Source organism: Macaca nemestrina, chromosome 10 (genome assembly GCF_043159975.1).
Source record: "Macaca nemestrina isolate mMacNem1 chromosome 10, mMacNem.hap1, whole genome shotgun sequence".
In the NCBI taxonomy this organism is placed as follows: Eukaryota; Metazoa; Chordata; class Mammalia; order Primates; family Cercopithecidae; genus Macaca; species Macaca nemestrina.
The window spans coordinates 56,039,565-56,062,306 of record NC_092134.1 but is presented as its reverse complement, the minus strand read 5'-3'; the positions used below and the strand labels follow the sequence as shown (position 1 = coordinate 56,062,306).

Sequence of the window (22,742 nt, the reverse complement as noted above, 5' to 3'; positions counted from 1 at the left end):
CTTCCTCTAAACCCATGCCTCTCTGCTTAGTGAGACATAAAATGAAGAGTGACTCCCACCCCCAGTCCATTCCCCGTTTGTAGGTGTGCTTTCAATGAAAAGAAGTTGGTGCACAAGGACGGAAACTAGAGCAGCTGAAAATAGGTGCAAGACTTGTTGAGCATACAAATCATTTCCCCCTTAGTCTCCAAGGGAGGAAAAAAAAATCCCTCTTACTCTCTCCTTGCAGACTGTGTTCTGCACTCGGGAGAGGAAGCTGAGCCTGGTCCTCAGGCGCTCCTCCAGCCGTCTCCGCAGGAAACTTTTCTCGCAGGGCCCGCTCGGTCCATCCCGCGCGGTTCCGAGACGTCGGGCCTCCTGTGGGGCTCCTCTCCTGGGCAAGGGCCCAGATCCCGCGACGCGCCTGTCTCTTTAAATTCCAGCTGCGCGACTGGGAAACAGCGCCACTCGCCGCCCAGGCCGGCTGGAGGCTGCGAGCGAGCTCGCGCTTTCGCTCCCGGCTGCGCGCCGCGGAGAGCTCGGCTCTGCCCGCGGGCTGCTTGGTGGCGGCGGCGCGGGGCGGGGAGGCGCGGCCCGGCCGAGGAGGGAAGAAAGAGCGAGCCGGGCCGGGAGAGGCGCCGCGCCCGGTCCCGCGCCCGCTCTCAGCGGCCCAAGCAGTTTCTTTCTGGGTGACAAGGATGTGCCTCGGTTGGTTTTTCTTTTTTTTCTCCATCTCCTTAAGACGATTTCCATAGTAACCTGATCAAGTGGCTCAATATCGCAAACCTGAGGATTTCCGCGGCCCGCCGGCAAGACCTCGGCCAGGTAACGCTGCGATCTCCTCCTCTTCTATTGCAAACCGCTGCGCTCCTTGCAAAGTTCCTTTTGTGGAAAATCGCCCAACCCAACGGAGCCCGGGGTATTTGCAACAGCGTGTTCGTTTCCAGGTGCCTGTCACGGGTCTCCTCCCTGCTGCTTCTTCAGGACCCATAATCAGATTATTTTAAAAAATTGTTTTTGGTCGTCTCCCCCGCCCTCTCCCATTCTTTATTTTTTTTCTCTTCGCTGCGCTCTCGGCTTTCCCCCTGACACTACTGATGGGGGTGCGGGGGAACGTCGGGGGTGGGGGTGGCCAGCGCGGTCCTGGGAGTGGCGGGTTCGGATGGGCTGACTGCGGTGGGCCACTTTGGGCATCTCGGCGTGGCCTGCGCTGGGGTCACGGGGAGGGCTGTCAGCGCCTGGGCGGCGGAACCCGAGGTCTCCAGACGAGTGAGGGAGGGATGTAGGCTTGGGGGTGATGGAGCGCTCGGCTGGTGGCTGGTGAGCGTCCATACATCATAGCTCTCCTTCCCACTCCCCCGCCCCTCTTCGGGATTCTCTCTTTCTCTTTCCCCGTCCTCATTTCTTTCTTCCTTTACTCACCACTCGCTTCATTCTCTTCCTTCCATTTCCTCTTTTTTTCTCCCCTCATTTCCTTTTTTTCCTTTCCCCTTTAAAGAAAGGGGGATCGTTTGCAACCCTTTCGTTCTGCCAACATGAAATAGCTGTGAAACCTGCAGCGTGGCCACCTCAACCTGGTCGTTTTCAGACCGTCCTCATCCATCAACATATTTGTTTCCCGAGTGTATTGATCTCCCTGAATTATACAGAAATGCATTCTAAGCTAGGCGCCTGTATGTCAGAATCAGTTCTGCAGCTAGCTTCCGTGCTCCAAGTATGACATGTATTGTAAGGGCTGCATGTGTTTTAAACCCACATAAGCCATGGATATACATAAATGTAGCTTTGAAAAAAAAAAAAAAAACTAGCCTTATTCTAGATAAACTTCCCTCTTAAATTACTGATATACTCTTTCCCCTCTTTGACATTTAATTTTAGGAAAGTTGGGAGACAGGTTCTTGTCCTCCAGTTTTTAAGGAACAGGCAACTTCTATTATCTTAATTTTCTCCTCTTTGAACGTCACTCACGTTTGCACTACCCAATCAGTGGAACAAGTGGGTCATAATTAAGATTCAGATGCTAGCTTCCAACGTCCAAGCTGGCTGGAGTGGCAACCTCTGGTACACCGTGCTAAGAAAACGCGGAGACCTTGCCAAAGAATAAAGGCATAGCAACTCTTTTGTGAAATATCGAGGTTCAGACTTTAGTACTGAAAACATGAAAATGCAATGAAACCAGGCTTTTAGTTTATTTTTGGTTCTTAGCATGGGTACAACTAGGTAGGTATAAATTAGTACTTCTTACAAACGATCCACTCTAGGTTAGAACATATTCTGCCTTGTTTATGTTGAGACACTTCCTTACTATGGTTATATCTTTTTTTCTTTGAAATGTAAGATGTCTGTATCATGTGAAAACAAAGGCAAAAACAGGATGACTTTTTATTTGTCCACAAACATTTTATTTCTGGTTATTTGATTTTAAAAAATCTAATTGTTTTGCTTAAGTTTTCCTGAGGTCAAAATATTCCACGTGGAAAAATGATTCTAATCAATGATGTTCCTCCACTCTGTTTTAGAGGTGCATATAGTTCATAAAGAAAAAAAGTCTCAGTTTGAGAGAGCTCTATTTGCCGCTTTTCCTTTGTCTGCACGTTTGTCTTTTAAATTCAACTATTAATATAGGATAAAGGATCTTAGGGCAGAGAATAGATCAGGCAGAAGGGAAACTACTGATACAATAGAAAATATATATGTAAACCAAGAGAAGTAATTATTGGCATGCCACTCTATAGAGTTGTTGTCTTTGTTTTTAGCCATTTGAAAGGCTGTACACTGAAAATGCATTATTTTCTGAATTCTGCACCTAATGCTGTTCCTACTCAAGATCGTATTTATCCAGTTCAGGTGAATATTTACAAAAGACTTAAAATTCCCTTGCCACTAAAATCCAAAGAGCATGTTTTTCTTCTAATTTTTTTTTTTTTTCCTAGTGAACAGTGATAGTAGTAACGGTCCTGCATTATTGTTTTTATGTGACTTCCAATTTTGGTGTTCCCTGGGTGGGTGGGTTTTCCTGACACATTTACAAGATGCTTTTGGCAGGTTGGCTGGAATTTGAAGGCACGATTAATTGTAGGTGCAATAAAATATTCATTTTCTCTTGTTCTTGGTTTGAGATGTCATGCCCTTTTGGTCACTTATATTTTGGTGTGACTGTGTGTGTGTGTGTGTGTGTGTGTGTGTGTATGTGTGAAGGATTTAATGAAGTCTGTTCTAATTAAGTGTCATGTGATTTGAAATTAAAAGGTATATTAGTGACAAGCCATAAATTTCTCTTATTTATAGTACATTGATCCTGAAACCATTTTTTCCCTTGTGATTTCTTCTGTGCATGGATCATTTAACGAAAGGTTGGCAATGATGAGCTATTTTTTAATAATAGGAAAAAATTTCCTCAAGTTTACTTACAAAGTCATATTTTTATACAGAGGGATTAGCAAATATTTCTGATCTCATATTTTAATGGACTGAATTGCTGACCACTGCTAATGACCAAGAATATATTTTCTTAATCCTGAAATTGCTGTATCTTTCAAGTTGTCTGGAGGACTCCAAGCGACTCAACTTGTAACTCATGGCAACAGGAAGTGGTTGTTCTGGGTGCAAGTTGAAGTATGGACATGGACCCATACTTTGTTAGCACTCGGGGACTCCATATGAAAAGAATTAGTGTACTGGCTTTTCAGTATAGATGAATGTTAACTTTTTGACTTTAGTCAGAGCTACATCTCCCAAGCCTTGTTTTGCAGTGTCTGTCCTTTTGCTCTTCATTTATAGTAAGTCCTCACTTGACTTACTTCATAGGTTCTTGGAAACTGCAACTTTAAGCAAAATGAAGTATAATGAAACACTTTTATCACAGGCTAATTGGTAGAAACAAGATTTAAGTTCCCATGGTATATTTCTGGTCACAAAAACATCTCCAAACTTCTCAAAACAGTTTAATATTAAGCATTCAAATAAATGTAAGCTACATATACATGTAAGAAAGATTACTATAAACCAGATCAATATTTACCCAATTATTTCAGTTTAGGGTCATAAGTGGCTGGAACCTATCCCGGTAGCTCAGGGCACAAGGCAGGAACCAGCCCTAGACAGGACACCATCCTATTGCAGGGCACATTCACACATGCCCACATGCAGGCTGGCATCATTTACATGCGCCAATTCACCTACCATGCACATCTTTGAGATGTGGCAGGAAGCAAGAGTACCTGGAGAAAATCCACACAGACATGGGAGAAAGTGCAAACTCCATCCAAACAGGGGACCCAGCCAGGAATCAACATTTGGGCAACGTTATAATGAAATGACATTGAATGAAAAATGACGTTGTTTCACGACCTGCTGTACTTGGGGGTTGTTATAAAATTCTCAGGAAACAGAGGTTTAATGCTATCTTTTTAATAGAAAATAACTTATAGAGAGGTGTGCACATGTGACTTTGTGTGTAGCAGGAATCTTTAGGATGAGAATCAGACATATGAGGTGGTGCCAACATGAGGAACGTTGAGATTCAGGAAGCTGTGGATGGAAGTAGAAGGCAGGAGGCCAGGGTTAGGTTCCTACTTCTTACTGTCTCAGTTATTCTAGTGATGGCCTGTTTATTCACAGATGTCACCTAGCTTTGTTTTCTCAAGAAGAAAAATGAGCATAATCTTTCCTGTTATGAATTCTCAAACACACATGACATAACCACAGACACAGAGGTGCACACATGTAGCAGTAATGGATACTAAATGACACACTTGGAGGAAACAGAAAAGACTTCTCAACAGAGACCGGAGATATTTCCTTGGACCATTGATGAATGAGTAGTGATGTATTTTTTTCTTCCATTCAGAAGGCTAATATATTGCTCTCTATGTTCTATGGATAAAGACAGTAGATGCTCAAGGATGAATCACATAATATGCATAATAAATCCAGCAGGCATTACCCTTTTACTTATGTGACTGCAAGTAGGAATACATTTCCCCCACTTTAACCTTATAAAATTTCTTTCCCTTCTCCCATTTTGTAAGCAAAAGTAAGTTTCTGAAGGGTTAAATGGACCTCAGGATGGGAAAAATCCCCAGAGCTATCTTTCTGCACAGACTTCATTTTTTCTCCCAAGTCTGACTGTCAACTATAATATCTGATATGAGGCTCTGGTGCTGATGTTTCCATAGGTCATCATCCTTCGGTGTCCCAGATGAAGTCTCAGGTTGAACATTGCAATAGCACAGATTCTGAATTTAATGCATCATTAAAGTTGGTTATGTAACCCAATGGCCTTGTTAAACTCCAGATTTTTAAAATTATATATATTTACTATTCTCTTATTTTAGAATGATCTCACAATGTTCACAAGGAATAAGCCTGGTCCCTGCAAAGACTTTAAAAACTGCTTGTTCACATCATTAGATTGTACAATGCTTGTAGGATGACACTTTTTGCTAATCTATGCAACATTTTTGTAACAATTGTGCATATTTTAACTACTTCAGATAATCAGGACCTAGAGACTTCAAGATCTGGAAGCATTGCTGGTGACATAGTGCAAAAACTTTCTTGAGAACAGAAAGTAAGTGTTTTGACAAGAAGTGATTTATAACAGTTCAGATATAGCCAGGAAGGTTTGTTTCAAACCTTAAGTATTATTTCTTTCATCTCGATTTGTATATATTTATATTTGATCTATTTATTTATATTAATAGAATTTTGGGTCTTATAACCAGCTTTCATTTTTCTCTATTGGGAAAGATCTAAGTCCCCATCCTTCCTTGGTGGTTTTTGGTAGGTTTGTAGACATAGCATTGAAGATTCAGTGGTACCTTTTATACGCTAATACTGCCAATATGACCATAAAACCATATTTCTTGGGAATTTATTCCTCAAATCAAAAGAAGCATCTGTTATTGAATGCTACCTTATTAAGATGTATCAAATATCCTGATAGATCCAAAACACCTCGGTCCACTTTAAGGCAGTATTGCCCAGCAGTTAAAGATGTAGCTTCTGGAGGAGTCTTTCTGAGTTTGAATTCCTACTCTTCCACTTACTGTATAGGTGATCTTGGGTAAACTTCTTGAATCTCAGTATCCCTATCTGTAAAATAGTTGTAGAGAAGAATTTTTGTGATGATTAGATGAGAGAATATATTAATACAGTATTTAGGAGAGCAATCAGCATGTATCATATATTCATCATGTATCAATTGCTATCATTATTGATGTTCATACTGCTGATGTTGAAATGCACAGGAAGGCCACAGTTATTTTCTGTTTAGATTAATTTTTCTTTTAAAGTCTGAACATAAACTGTAATACTGTGCTTATTTATATAGGAACTGTGATCTCGTCTCCTCCTTTTCCCATCTCCCCCTCTCCACCTTAGATTTTCCTTATAGTCTCAAGTTGAGAACAATGACCAGGTGCCTAAGAGATAAGAATACTCTCTTTTTGAACTCGTGGCATTACCAGTGACCTGGATGAGATTGGAGGCTATTATTCTAAGTGAAGTAGCTCAGGAATGGAAAACCAAACATCATATGTTCTTACTTATAAGTGGGAGCTAAGCTATGAGGATACAAAGACATAAGAATGACACAACAGACTTTGGGGACTCGGGGAAAGGGTGGGAAGGGGGTGAGGGATAAAAGACTACAAATAGGGTGCAACGTAGACTGCTTGGGTGATGGGGGCAACAAAATCTCACAAATCACCACCAAAGAACTTAATCATGTAACCAAACACCCCCCGTTCCCCAGTAACCTATGGATATAAAATAATTAAAAAAAAGAAAACTCTTTTTTTTTTTTTTGCAGGGAGCCAGGTAAAAGGTAAGAGGAGACTCCATTTTTGAGTTTCTAGAAAAGCTTATCTCAACCTATTTTTTACATATATAGAATGAAAGTTATCCATGAATTTTTCTCAAAAGTTGAAATCAGGATTAGCTAAAGTCTAATATGTTATAAAAACAACAAAAATGTGACAAACATAAATTTCTGGCTTTGGTATTACAGAGCTGTTCACTTACAAGCTGTGACTGCCTACTAAAACCTGAATGTAATCCTAAAACTACAGGTTTGCAAAAGAAGGTTGTAGAGTAACTTTTTGTGAAGTCATTTGAAGTCTTATTTATGAGAAGATGTCATTTGGTAAAAGATGTAATATTTCATTCTTAATTTATTTTTCTTTGTGTGCTCCAATATTCTAGACTTCTTTGTGTAAGTAATTTTCTTTCATATTGAGATGGCCTTATCTGAAAAAATGAAATATTGACTTATTATATCTATTAAAAATTTGTATTATAGAAAGTTTTAAATGGACATGAAAGTAGAAATGATGACATGATGAATTTCAATGGATCCATCATTCAGTTTCAATAAATTAGGTAACCTCTTCAGATCCTTTCCTGTGATTCTCTGACTATAGAAATTTTAATTCACTCTGATTTTGAGGATCTAGAATATCTGGTTTTTAGATAATATTGATTTACTATTGATAATATTGATGCTAAAATGATATAGATATTAACACCAAACATTTAATGACCAGTCAGTAAACTAATATACACAAAATGATGAGTGAAAAAGATGTTAGAACTGAGAAAATATAAGAAGGGTTAGAAAACACAAGATTAATTTGATTCAACATTTAAGCATCTCCTTGAAAGAGCTCATAAGATGTCATGATTAATACCATATTATCATATGTAAGAATACTTTTCAGGAAATTGGACAATACATAGTTCTAAAAGTATGTTGAGCATTAATCTTTCAGTAGGAAGCTCATCTCAAGATTGTAACAGCCAGCCTCGGAGATGGTCCCCAGTGATCTTTGCCTATTGCTATTCATGCTCTCTGAAGTCCCCTCCGACATTATATATTCTGTGTGATCAATAGAAGATGACGGAAGTGATAGTGTATGACTTCTGAGGAAGTATGACTTCTAAGGCTGTCATAAAAGATATTGCCATTTCTACCTTTCTCTGTTGGATCACACACTCTGGAGGGAGCCAACTGCCATGTCTTGGGAACACTCAAGCAGTCCATGGAGATTCATGTGGCAAGAAAGTGAGGCCCTCTGCTAACAGCTCCAATTTACCAGTTGTATGAAGGAGCCACCTTGGTAGAGGGTCCTCCAGCCCTGGAACTCTTCAGATGACTGCAGTCCTGTGTAACATTTTACATCCTCTTGAGAGCCCCTGAGCCAGAACCAACTGGCCATTTCTGAAATCCTTACCCACAGAAGCTGTATGAATTATTAAATATTTGTTGTCGGAAACTGCTAAATTTTGGAGTAATTTGTTATGCAGCAGCAATAGATAACTAGTATTTATAATTACAACCCTGAGGCAGTTTAAGGTTTTTGTATTAGTTATCACAGTTTTATAGATAAGTAGAAGTGCCAGTTAATAGAGTTCTAGTTGACAGAATGCTATTTAAATCTGTATTTGCCACAGTGAATAGCTAACATTCTACCTTGTTTTATATTTTTAACTCCTGGGAATGAATCCTCTGTAGACATTACCTATAATGAGTGCAGAGGATACAGTATCTGTTCTTTCATTAGTTGCTAACCTGGATCTCAATCTTGATTCTTCCGTTTGGCAATATATCTGTTAAAAAATTCAACTCTTTTGGAACTTTGAAAGAAAGCAGTCCTGGAGGGTTGAGGACTGGGGCATATTTTAGCAGAAACCTGGGTAAACTTTTGAGATGGTATTATAGTTTACCTTCAGGTTATCCCCAAAATTACCCCTGTCCCCAACATACACACAAAAAGGCCTTTACAGCATGGGCTTTTATTGTCGTAGAAGCTTTTCTTCTGTTTTCTAGTGAACTATGTAAGATGAAAGTGCCCCAAATATTATATGACCCAAATAAGGCTCTGGTGAGATATAATATCATATCCATTCTTCAATTTGTACTTTGTTCTTTTGTGTGTATTGCCAGGTTTTCCTTCTTAAGCCTGGTTCTGGATGGTATTTATCAACCTGTTTCTCTCGTTGTTCTATTACCAGGCTAATAAACCTAAAAATTGGATATTACTGTGGGCTGAGACAGATTCTGTATACGTACAAAGTTCCGGTACATCTTTGCAAGTAAAATGATGTGGACCGGAGAACCAAAAAAAAGACAATGGCCTCACTTTTTACTTCATGGATCTTTTTAATTTTATATAAATAAATTATCCATCCCATGAAAATTTAAATGGTGGCTGAATCTTTATTATATATAAGCACCAGGAACCTTTGATAATAGAATTAAAGTTTTTTAGCCTTTAGATTGGTGAGATTACTAGGTCATTTTCATAAATGTGCCACCACATGTCTTTTGATTTAGAGCATAAAGTTTTTGTACATTTGCTGTTTAATTTGTTAGGTAGGGTAACTAACTGAAACCTTGCCTCCAAGAAGTTTTTCAGTTCCAAGGTTATCTTGGTATAAAACAGTGATGGTGTTCACTGATCTCTGCCAATCTCACGCTGTCTGGGAATTGAAATTGATTTTTTTGTTTTATGTTTTTGGTCCTTGGCATACACATTTATGTACCCTTTGAACAAGCATGATGTAAAAGGACTCAGGAAAACCAATAAGTAGTCATTTAGGAATTGGTTTTCAGGACATCACAAATTAATTGCATCACAAGCCTCAGGATAAAGCTAATGAAGTCACTAGTTCTTCCTGGTATTTTTATGTTTGAGCACACAGTGTGCAATAAGAACTGCCTTTAGAATTGAGAATAAACACATAGATCTGATTTTTCTGGTCCTCATGAAATATGTAGAAATTAAACCACTTCTAGTTGTTGGGGAAAAGGATAATGGCAGATGTACATAGAGCCTGGGAGTGTTTTCTTAGGTATCTTTTGATAAGCATGCTTTTGTTTGTTAGTTAGATAATGGATCCATCTTGTGTGCTTGTTTTATGTGCATCGCATAGGGGAGATTGCATTCATTTACTCCATGAAGTAAACATGATGTTTAAGCAAAAATGAAGTTTGTAGATATATAGTAATGATCATATATACTATCATGAAGGTAATAGGTATATAAGAATGAATAAAACAAGTTCGCCCTTCAGAAAGTTGGAATATACTTAATATTTAATTACAAAATTTAAAACTTATTTTTCAGAGTGTTTGTTATTTATAGCTAGACTTTACAATTTATTATAGCCAGGCTGTGCTCAACAAAAGATTGGGTTGGATCATGTAACCATAATCGAGCATTATCCTGAGTTCTACACTGTTAATGAATGCTGATGCTCTTTTGAAGGTCTCCTATTTATGGCCTCAATAACCACAAAGACTTTTCTGCGTATAGCAGATAAACTCTGAATAACGTCACAGGAAGTTGCATGAGAAATTATGTCAGTACCTATAGCTTTTCCCCTTTTTGCCAGCTAACTAAAAATGTTCATTTGGGATATTCCCATAGGGTAAATGTCTGTATCATACCTCAGAATTTTTTTTTTTTTTTTTTTGTCAGCATGGAAGAAGCATTTCATGCACTTTTGAGTGAGTTTCCTGATATTAGTGCTTATTAATTGTATATTAAGAAATGAGGTGGGGTTTTGATAGTAGTATGGTTAAAGTCTCAGAATTACCTGAACCTGCCCTGCCAATTACCTCTGTCCCTGTACAGAGTCCCCAGGGAAGATGCATGCAGGCAATAGCAGCCAAATGATCATCAGAATACCACTTTACTAATAGCTTGAGATGGTGCCGGTTACCCATGACGCAGGGCTCTTTGGTAAAAGGTCATCTGGAGCACATATTTTTGGCTTGTGTCTCTATATGTAGATTTTCGGTATGGATTCCCTCTAGCCTAGCTGCAGTTCAGGAAAGAAGTCAAAAAGAGAAAGAAATGGTCATGCCCCAAGAGGGGTTCTAATTTCAACTTATCAGGCATCTTCAACTAAGAAGTTAAAAGAAGGCAAGAGGGAGTAAGACTTTAGTTTTATGCTCTTCAATGTATAGTGACATTGTCTGCTAATATTTAAGGTCTAGTCAGTGTTTTTGGATCTGACATATAAAAAGAGCAACTGCTCCTTTGAAGACGACGGACAGAGGTTGACCTGGAGAGGACAGACAGGTCCGGTAGGGTGGATAAATCATGGTACAGGTCAACCTGAAACCCTAGGAGTAAGAAATGTTTCACAGTTTGGACTTCTTCATATTTTAGGAAAACAATAAGGTGTGTTTATGTTTTTATGTCTATATACAGTTATATGTATACATACACATACATATACACTGTACTTAATATATCAACCTCAGTGTGGGCTGAGGAAGAACTCCTTGATTAAAAATATTACTGTTTCCTTAAGAAAATACATGAAAATGCACAATAAGTGGCTGTAGTGGAATATTGCCCCTCTACCCCATGTCCACATCTCAATCCCCAGAACCTGTGAATATGTCACTTTTCATGGTGTATTAATCTGTTTTCACACTGCTAATAAAGACACACCCAATACTGGGTAATTTATAAAGGAAAGAGGTTTAATGGACTTACAGTTCCACACGGCTGGGGAGTCCTCACAATTATGGTGGAAAGTGAAGGGGAAGCAAGACACATCTTACATAGCAGCAAGTAAGAGAGAACATGTGCAGGGGAACTCCCATTTATAAAACCATTGGATCGCAGGAGACTTATTCATTACCATGAGAACAGTATGGGAAAGCCCCGTCCCCAGGATTCAGTTACCTCCCACCAGGTCCCTTCCACGACACAAGGGAATTAAGGGAGCTAGAATTCAAGATGAGATTTGTGTGGGGACACAGCCAAACCAGATCACATAGTACAAGGGAGTTTGCAGATGTGATTTAGGTTTAAGGCCTTGAAGATGGTGACATTATCCTGGATTATTTGAGTGGACCCACTCTGATTACATGGGTCCTTGAAAGCAGAGAATCTTTCCCAGCTGTGGTCAGAGGATATGATGATGGTAAAATGGTCAGAGAAATGTTACCTTCTTGACTTTGAAAATGGAAGAAGGGAGCTCTGGTAAAACAAATGCAGGTGGCCTCTAGCAGGTGAGAAAGATAAGGAGACATATTCTCACTGAGAGACTCCAGCACAGAAGGCAGTTTTTCTGGCACCTGGAATTTTAGCCCAGTGAGAACCCTGTTGAACTTCTGACCTCCAGGACTGTGAGATAACACATTCGTGTTTTAAGTCACTAAGTTTGAGGTAATTTATTACTGAAGCAATAGAAAACTAATAAAGTGGGATAAAGAGCTGTAATCTTATTTTATTTCAGGTCAGGTTATGAAAAACCTTTGGATTTTTAGAGCTTTGGGGTTATGAATTGCACTTAGGGATTGTAGACCTGTAGCAGGAATCGGGAATCTTGGTATTTTAACTGAATGATGTTATTGGGTTTGAATTTTTAATTGTAGGAGAAAGAGTTCCTTACAAAAATGTATTTTAGTTGTTACCTTCCCAATACTTCAGCCTTTGCTGATTTTTTTTTTTTAATTTGTATTAGCTTCCATTGCCTTTATGGATCTTATGCTGGATGATGATTGATCCGACCAGCTTGGCTGATCATGGGCCTTGGTTCACTGTAAATCAGATTAAGTAATGCATATGAAGGGCCTCACACTCTGAAGTACTGTGCAAATGTACAATGGTCCTTGTTGATTATTTTTACTATTGAGTACCTGCTTTCTGTCCCTCCTTCCTTCTAGGATGGTTGGGGGTTGGAGGGGAGGAAATACTGCAGGGTGATGTTGTGAGTGTGGCAGTGGTACCGCCCCTTTCTCTGTCTGCCAGAAATCCCTTCCTGTACTCAGTCTTTACAGTGTGTGTGGCTCCAGTGGAGGTGGCGACTGGAATGAATGCCTCACCACGGAAAGACTGGATACCCTTGGGCTCGCCCATGTTCTTCATTGTTAGTAACCTAATTGCACAAACATTTTAAGTGAGGAAGAGAGATTATCGACGTTCTGGTTCTTCTCTTGGCAGAATCCAGGGCAAAGTCCACATACTGAAACTTGCTGAGAAAATATCCCATAAAGTATAAAGCATATTTTACCATACAGGGCAGCTGTTCACATTACAAATGAAGTATTTGTTTTTCTTGTAATGCTGTGCCATTGTAGTATACTCCATTTTTATGAAATGACTGTGGCTGTCTGATTCATGCTTGAGGTTTATGTTTTCAGTGATATATTTCAGAATGATGATATTACCTTTGATTCAAATTAAACTGCCAACTCTTGTACCATCCTTAATCTGTAGCTGAATCTTCAGGAACATCAATTGTCCTATTGATCCTTTTGATGTCCAATCACTGGAGGAATGTCTTACTGTGCCTGAAAATTATGCGTGTGGTTTTATTATTGTTTTTCCTTCATTTTGTTTTAAGAAAACTGATAGGTTTTGAGCTATAGTTTATAATCAAATAAGTCCAAACTTTTTTCCTTGTTAAAGACATGTATCTTCTCTTTGCCTTAATATTCTCATTGTCTGTACCCCCAACACAATGCTTTGTCTTTCCAACATTTTTGGTATGATACATTTGAAATCTTTTCTTTGATTTTGATGAAAATGATTGCAATTCAAATACAACTTGACAACTTTCTCTAGACAAGTCATGTCTTTGTAATCAATAACAAGATAGTTGGCCAGGTGCAGGGGATCGTGCCTGTATGTTGGAAGGCTGAGGAAAAAGTATTGCCTGAGCCCAGGAGTTTGAGACCAGCTTGGAAAACGTAGTGAGACTCCACCTCTACAAAAAATAAAAATAAATTTGCTGGGTATGGTGGTACACAACTGTAGTCCCTGCTACTTGGGAGGCTGAGGTGAGAGGATTGCTTGAGGCCAGGAGGTCGAGGCTGCAGTGAGCTGTGATAGCACGCTTGTACTCCAGCCTGGGTGACAAAGTGAGACCCTGTTTTAAAACAACAACAAAAAACAAATATGGCTATTTATGTCAAAGTTTTAAATAACTTTATCTAGATCATGGGCTCAAGTAAAAATTTAGCATATTGGGAATGCTGTAGAGAAATTTTCTCACCTGAAATCTATCCTGGAATTGCTATAATACATAATTATGATTTTGTTTCAATGCTTATTGATTCCACTGAATTCTAGTTGAAATATTTATTTAAAATAGTTGCAGAACCTGGAGAGTGCCTTATTCTTCACACTGTAATGTATTAGGCTCAGGCTAGCTGCTGGGGGTGAGTTTGGAGGGAAAAAGGATGTAAACCTGAATGAGTTTATTTCTAGTATGTGAAGTAAGACTTGTGCAAAGGTGTAGTGCTGTAGAAAAGTATGAGTTTCTGTAGAGAGGAGCAGATAAAGGAGGAGAAATCTGGGTTGCAAATGCTGAACGCTTAATGGAAGAAGTGGCATATGAACTAGGAAGGGTGGCATTTGGACGTGCAGAGATAGAAGGAAAGATATTCTAACTGGGAAATGGGGTAGTGTAGTATTTAGGCAAAATTCCATTTACTCCATGGCAAATGGGCCTTTAGGAGTCGCTCTCACTCTGCCCTGCCTTGCATCCAGTTGTCGTCACCACACCTCCCGGCCGTGTTGAGCTATAGGGAGTGTCCTGCAGGTGTCAAACTCTTTCCACTTCGAAACTGTGTGAACAGATAGAATTTCTGTACAATGAGACTTTCACGTGGAGTTTTTAAGATAACTCATATTAAGGTGTGGAAATAGCTCTTTGTAAATGACTTCTTCATAGTTGTTCAGTCTGGCCAACCACAGAGTCTTAGCTTTCCAAGCTTGTCTTTAGGGGATGTGTATTGCCTGACTCCTCTAATGCCACTTGTACGAATGTTTCTCTGCTTATTTTCAAAGCAGTTCTATTCTGTTCAGTGCTCAAAAGACAAGGATGAGAGACAAAACAGTTGCTTTTGAGCTCACCGCTGATGAGATACTTTTTAAAAAATTTTTTTAATTAATTATTTTTTTTTATATTTTGAAAATATAAAACAATCATAGTTGTACTAAATGTATGAAGAAGGTGTGTGGAAACAGAGGTGGGTGTGACAATTCTGCCTGGTGGCTAGGCACTGGGGAAGAATGCCCAGAGAGGAGATGCTTGAGCTGAGTCACGAAACATGAGTGGGAACCTGCCAGATGGACATGATGGAGGGGGATGTTTCAGGATGTGACTGTAAGTGTACAAAGGCAAGGGAACATGAAAAGTTTGGGGACAGTTAGTCCTCAGGAATAGAACTGTGTGCATGGGACATGTGCAGCATGATGAAGTTGGAAGGGTAGGCAGCCCATGCAGTGTATACATTCTAGATCAAGGGGTTTATGCTTTATTCTGGAGGTAGCAGTGATCATTGAAGGATGTTAAACAGGGATGCTATATATATATTCCCTTTGAGAACAGGTGTCAGCATGATAACATCTTAATATAAAATTGTTCAATGCAGAAGCAAGACTAGGTGTTAGCTAAGAGCTGAGGCTTCACAATATAACATTTCTTATAGGCGATATGAATGGGGTCAAATTAACTTCTCCATATCTCAGTTTCTTTATCTGCAAAGTGGGGCTAATAATAGCAGCTGTCTCTGAATTGGTATGAGAATTAGATGAGCTATTGTTGCCAAAGAATCCAGCTATTACAGCAAGTGCAATAATCTTGTGCATTTACTATGCATTCTAATAATTTTATTAAGAATAGTGACTAAGTGTCCAACGAGAAGTTGGCAAAGTAAGAACTGAAAGGGTCCTTGAAAGTCAACTGGAGTCTGCATTTTAACTTCCTAATGAAGGCCAGAAGCTATAAGCTGAATTTTAAATATTTCTTAATCTGAGGTTGTTTTGTTTACTGGACGGAGCAAAGACAACTGGAAAATGAGAAACGGTAGAAATTAAAAATGTATTGCTAGTGTGGCAAACAAACAGCATCTGGGACCCTGACTGGTATTAGCCTGACCCAGGTGAGGTTATTGAAACTCCACTGCACAGTTAATATTATTGTGTCCCCATACCAGCAAAAGTAGAATCATCACAAGGAAATTTACAAAACTTAGGGAATGTTGAGGTTGGAAGACCTTTACCACCCTGACTCAATTGGCCCGGGTCAATGTGGGCTGAAGTCTGGGGCACCAAAATGGTGCAAAGGTTTCCCATGACTTCTGCTGGCTTTTTAGGGATGAATAATAATCAGTAAAATGTGGATAACCATAAAATTGTATGTTTGATTACTCACTTAAAAATCTCTCATATACTATACTTAGTAACTTAAACATACATTTAATGAAAAAATTCCAGAAAAGAATGAGGCACAGATTTAGTGCTTCAGCTGGCAAAAGCATATTAGTGTGTGCAAAGTATTTTACAAACTGCCATGCACATTCTAACTGTATGACAATACCTACATGTTAAATACATATATTTGTATTATATATAACACATATATATCTATATATCATAGGTCTTTCTGTTATTAAAAAGCATAGACTGATACTTCATAGCATATCTATGGTTTTGTTAATTATAAGTACATTTTCTTTGCTGTTTAAAAAGATGTTTTGATTCATCTCCCTAACACTTTAGCAAATTTTAAGGTAATAACCATTATAATTTTTGGCAAGAGGGTGATTTTATTTCACTGGATTTCCAGTTCATATTGAAACATTCTATTTTATTGGATAGATAAATCTAAACAGCAGGTCAGGACTTTTATTTTCATGTTTTGTTTTTTTGAGACGGAGTTTCGCTCTGTTGCCCAGGCTGGAGTGCAGTGGTGAGATCTTGGCTCACTGCAATCTCCGTCTCCTGGTTCAAGCAATTCTCCTGCCTCAGCCTGCTGAGTAGATGGGACTATGGGTGCGTGCCACCATGCCCAGTTAATTTTTGTATTTTTAGTAGAGATAGGGTTTTTCCATGTTGGCCAGACTGGTCTCAAACTCTTGACCTCAAGTGATCCACCTACCTTGGAGGACTTTTAAATGTTTGCAACTTCTCATCCAATTTCTCAAATGTTACACAAAGCAGCAGTCAGACCTTGGCCCTTTTTGCTGAGCATTTACTTAAATATTAAAAGATGAATAGTTGCTACTCTCTCAGTCACGTGAATCACTAGTACCAAAGGAAGGAACAGTGGAAGTTTTTAATGAGTTGTGCTGTTAATAAAAAAAGAAGTGGGTGGTAAATTATGTATCCAAGCCCTTGAAAATTAACCTCCAGCACGTTATTAGTTTCTTTCTTTCTTTTTTTTCTGCTTAGAGTTACAGTTTAATTTTTTGATAAAGCAGTTTATTGCCCTCTAAAAGATACTTAAATTAGAAAAGAATATTTTTGTGTGGCTTATCCCAAAGGATCAATTTATCAATGGCAACGTTGTGCTTGTTTTTTTCATTCGCATTGTGAGCCCCCTTTTAGGGTTCTTGTTAGAAACCTGTGTGGATTTATTTGCAGAGTTGCACACACTGAATTGGACTTAAGGATTAAATGAATTCCATGAACTAGAAGGATGACCTTGTAGACAAGAAAAGATTTCATTATATGTTTTGCCCGCTATCAGTGTAATAGAATTTGTGTTGTATGCCTGATGTTCAGGCCTTTCTTTTTTATTTTTGCATGAGTTATATTTAAAAAAAAAAGATGGAAATGTAGCATCCAGACAGCAGACAATAAATTGGCTGAGTTATAATTGTGAGGATTATAGCACTACATTTTATTTTCCCTCCTGTCATGCTCAGCAAATAAACATGCCCGTTTACGTTTCAGCCTCCAAAACATGCTTGCATCTTTGGGCATGATGGGAATATCACGTGGGCAGGTAGCTTGATGGTCAGAATCCTAGTTATGTGGATTTTTATTTCTTGTATGTAGCCAACTAGTGTAAAGTCTGGTATTTTGTGCAGGTATTAAAGCTTTGTTAGACTGAGAGAAGATAAAATAGAGGGGGGATGAAAGAATTTAACTGTCGGTTTCTGTTTCTGGTGGAAACCCAGCCCACTGCTGCTGTATGCTAGAGAGGGAGGCTTTGGAAGCCTCAAAATGATCAAGCCAAATGGTAAAGTTCTAACAGTTTACTGCCAATTGATGAGCTGTATGTATAAGGAGGTGCAATGATATGCTATTGCAGCCAACTCTTTTCTTTATAAAGTTTGTCTGACTTTTAAACCAGATCAATTCCCTGTCTGTTCAAAATATCCGCACCTACCCCCACCCGCCCCCGCCTCTGTACTAGGGCCTGATTCATTTGACCAAAGACCTAGGCCATGACAGCCAGCTGTGACAATAGGGGGTAAATTAAAATAGCCTATGGCCAGGGTCAGACCATCTCTGAGAGATAATAGAAGAGTCCCTAAGGCCTGGCGAATGAAAGTACTCAAATTCTATTTTGTACTCTGGTTAAAAACAATCTATACAAAGGTAGCATTTAAAGTACATGAGAAGCAATAAATCATTTCCTCTTTCTGTAAATTGGTTTAGAGAAAATCTCTAGGACTACAAAAGGATATTTTACTGCTTCTATGTTGGTTTAATATTAATAGGAAATACTTATTTGGTATATATTGTGTTGTTACATTTATATAATTCTTCTGATATTTTTTGGAAAGCCTTTAGCATATGATAGCTTCAATTTTGGAAGGTACATAGTACATGTATTTGTCACTAATTTGCATGTAACTAAACTGAGGCTTGTAGTAAAGTTCAGAAGTCTGAGTTCCCACAAATGATTAGTGGTAGAATGGAATTAGAAGCCAGCACTAATTTCTATACTTTTGAATTGACATCTATGATTCAGAAAGGCATGTAGTTGCTTAGGCAATGGGACAGGGATTGTATTACTCATTACTTCTGGGGCATTCTCAACTATGATAGGACTTTAGTCATACCTCTACAATGTTGGGAGGAGAGATACATATTTAAAAAGCAGTAACAGCAGTTGAAGGGAAAAAACGTAATCTACTTGTTTTCTTAGGGAGGCATGAATGGAAGGGACTATTTTACAGAAAACACATCTATCCCTCTTGTTTCGGGGATACTGTGTCTCATCTTCGAAATGGGCTTCAGCAAAGTCAATAGTGATGGTGAATTAGTAGTTCCATGATGCAGTGTTTTCTATAGATCATAAATGGGTCAAGTATGATGATTTTTGTTTCCATTCTTATTATCTATGATCATTGTGAATAATTTGCCCATTTTTCTCAAGAGTGTATGATTTAAAGTGTCATCATGTTTTTTCATTCTCAAAATGGACTAATAAAACCTACCTCTGGAATGAATAAATACCTTATTATAGATGTCGAAATTGTATAAATAGGAATGTTCATCCTCTCCTTGAGTAAAGATTTATTATTCCAAACACAAACATTCCCAATCGAAGGGTCTGAATGTGTCCTTCAATCAACTCAAGATCATTTTGTATAGCCAGGGTTCAATCAAATGCCACTTTTTAATCAGCTAATTACATGAAGCAGAACAGGTTTTCCTGCCAAATAAATGACTGGGGAGGAATAATTCTCTAAGTGCACATCCTTGAATATTTTTTTCCCCAACAAAATAGTCCTGTCAGGAAACCATGCTCACAAGGTTAAAGTGATGTACGCTTTGGCCAGTTTCTAGGTTTGCTCTTAAACTTCAGTTGGAATTACATCTTGTGGGCACAGGCTTGTTGGTTTTGTTTTAATTTTGTAATAGTTTGTCATTATTTTAGGAAGAATATGGGAACATTTGAGTGTGTTTGGGAAAGAAAATTAGTTCCTCATTACTTCCCCTGTCCCTGTCAATAAATTCATGAATCTTCATGTTTCTCTTTCTGCATTAACCTTTTCTCTCCATCATCCAGATAAACTGAGGCTCAGGAAGCCAAGAACAGTCTCCTGTTGGACATCATCAGTTTGTCATAGGGATAATTTCCTGGCCTTCTTAGATAAGAGTGTTCAACTTTCCTGTGGTCTTTCTCTAAAGCCATGTACTTGTATATGGCTTTAGATATTTCTAAAAGATTTTAACTTGTAATCCTGCAAAGTTAATAATACATGTGTTCATCTCATGGAGGCCCAGGGAGGCAAAAGATTTGCACAAGCAGGTTAGTGTTGGAGCAGAGACAGGAATGCAGGTCTTTTTTTTCCTGCCAGATCTTTTGATTTAAACTAGGAAATTCAAAAGTAATGCAGTTGCCAAGGTGAAATAATCTATTCATCTTCCTACTCATGGTGCAGTCTCAGTTACAATAGGAAGTCGTATCTCAGTTAGGCATCTATTACACTGAGCACACACAGTAAATATTTTTAAAGCTTCAAGAGTTGAGAAAATAACATACTGTTCCAATCCAGGTACTACTGGAAGATATGCTATAGCTTTTTTCCATCACTTTCCGTTGCTTATTGCCTACTTCTAATATTTAGTGTTTTTGTTTTGTTTTGTTTTGTTTTGTTTTCCCTAACACTAGTAGTTTTCATCTGAGCATTAGGAAAATAGCAGGGGTTGATAAGATTTTCTCATGTCAACAACCTAGCATATTGCTGCGAACCTGGGAACATGCAATATTGGGGCACATCATATATTGATAAGAGGCTTGGTATAATGCTTGTTCTTTTCTCTCTGCATCTGCATTTTGTAGGCAGGCCTCTGGATGTGGAGGCCACATGGCTATGCTGAAGTTAATGTGGCTGGGTCAGTATTTGTGGGATAGTCTCAGTCTTCAATGAGTTTCAATGCATAGTCTCATCTTCAGTGAGTTTCGGAAGTCTTTTTCCACTAGCTAGCAAGAAGCCTGTTTGGATGTTGATAGCCCAAATGGGGCTTGGCCCTAAGAGTTAGGGGAAAAGGCAGAGCTTGTTTCAAGGAGGCACAGACAAGATCTCGTTCTGGAAATCAATGATAGTGATTACCATGGCAGGTCAGGGATGTCAGCCACAAATCCTAAAGTGTTAACATGGAACACGACAGTAAAGCTTATCAACTTGCAGTGCTCCTAAAAATGGAATAGACTATAAATACATGCCCTAAGGTTCACATGGCAGTCTACAGACACAAGTAAGAAATTGCGCTGAAATCTCAGATTTCATACTAGAAATGAATGTAGATTCTGTACTCCATAATTTTTGCTATATTATCCAAACATAAATAAAACAAAACAAAAACATCTAGAAACCAGGACCTTATTTATACCGGGATATTATTCTTGTGTTCTTTGGTACACCTCCCTGGATCACTTCCACAGAGTTTTCACATCTCAGTTTTAGTCATGACTCTACTGAAGAAGAAAAAAAAACCTAAATCTAACTTTTCAAAAGGATCATACAAAACAAGCTCTACAGTGTTTGGTTCATATCCAAGGCAAAGAATCAGCGTGGTATAAAACAGGAAACATATCCAGTGACAATTTAAATTTTTTTCCAAGCCTGCTATTAGGTTCTAATGGAATTTTTCCCCTGCTGGTGAAACAAATAAAAACAAAAAGCAAATAAGAGAAACATTTTCTGTTGACAAGAGAAAAATACTGTGTAGTAGGAAGAATCTTAGGAGGCACGTTCTGGTACTGGCTGAACTTCATATGAATGTGGGACCCTAGGTTGACCTGTAATGTCTCTAGCTTGGTGACTCTGTAATTTATTGTCTCTTTGTGGAGGTGCTATTCTAACTTACCAGGGGTCATCCAGCATAAACCTGCAGTGCCCTGGTGTCCTGGTGTCCTGGGCAAATTGGGCACTCTGTCTTCCGTTCTTTTTATTTGTTGGAGAATGAGAAGTTTGTATTAGGTTAGATGCTTTTAAGCATTCTTTTGTCAGCAAACTCAAAATTAAAACAAAGTTCAGTGTGAAGCATGGACGGGGGCAGGATTCCAGTTCCCCACCCTCTCTTCCGTGCACACCCCACCCAAGGACTCTGAGGGATCCTTGGCACGCAGTTTGAAAATTATGACATTCCATGGTTTATTCCACCCATTATTAGCCTTCAGTTGGAATCACATGCCACATCTTTCTGTATAGATGATGTTTAGGTAAATGCAGTTCCTAACAGAAGAAAGAAGGATGCAATCTCATCTAAGATAACAGCATCTTTTTATCAGCTTTGCTTGTTTATGCCTTTCCTTTCTTAATACATATTTTGTTTATTTGGAGGATGAGTTTGAGTCAGACTTTATTTCTTCTATCCTTTTTAATGCCTTTTATTTGAAAGACTTGAAGAATATAATTTTAGGGGTGGGCCCATATAGAGAGAGCATTTCAAGACAAATATCACATCAGACATTCTTCTGGGTGCCCAAGAAAGTGACTGTGTTGTTACCTTACCCTCCATAATCACCAGGGTGACTATTCCAGGGCTGAGACCTTAAGCCATATGCAGTGTAAAAATAAGGCTATATTCAAGAAGGTATATGCAGGTCCTCAAGAAGCAGCCCTGACTGGCTTTTTCCCAGTGTGAATAATCAGTTGATTCTGCCATTTATTCTGTCCTCTTGTTTCTCTGCTGTATTCTTTTTACTTCCTAGTCTCTTTATTGCAAATATCTCATCCATCTTCCTGCACCTGATTTGGGAGTGTTGTTCCTAAAACCACTCTAACCACTGTGTCTGTATAGTACTCTCAATTAAGCTGCCTCTCCTCCACACGTATAACATACAGGCAGCGGGAAGCCAAGTCCCTTGCAGAAGGAGTGGAATGAACTTGCTGCCCCTTCCCGTGCCACTGATGTACTTGCAGACACGCTGCCAAGAGAGATTGTAATATTCCGTCCACACTGGACATCAGCTGGGATAGGAGGGAGGGGAAACAGCTTTTATGATCGCTCCTGTGCTTTTCCTCAATGTTGGCTGGTGCA

General features: G+C 38.9%; 1 protein-coding gene across 2 annotated transcripts in view; it reads left to right on the top strand.

The window, feature by feature from the left end:
• The first annotated feature begins 519 nt into the window (after positions 1-519).
• LOC105473314 (neuron navigator 3) overlaps positions 520-22,742 on the top strand; it is an 899,580-nt gene continuing 877,357 nt past the window's right edge. The window contains exon 1 of one of the 2 annotated variants that reach the window (XM_011727068.3): positions 520-804. The gene's annotated coding sequence lies outside the window, so the exon portion shown is untranslated. The remainder of the gene's footprint in view (positions 805-22,742) is intronic. The other variant, XM_071070568.1, reaches the window with a different exon arrangement.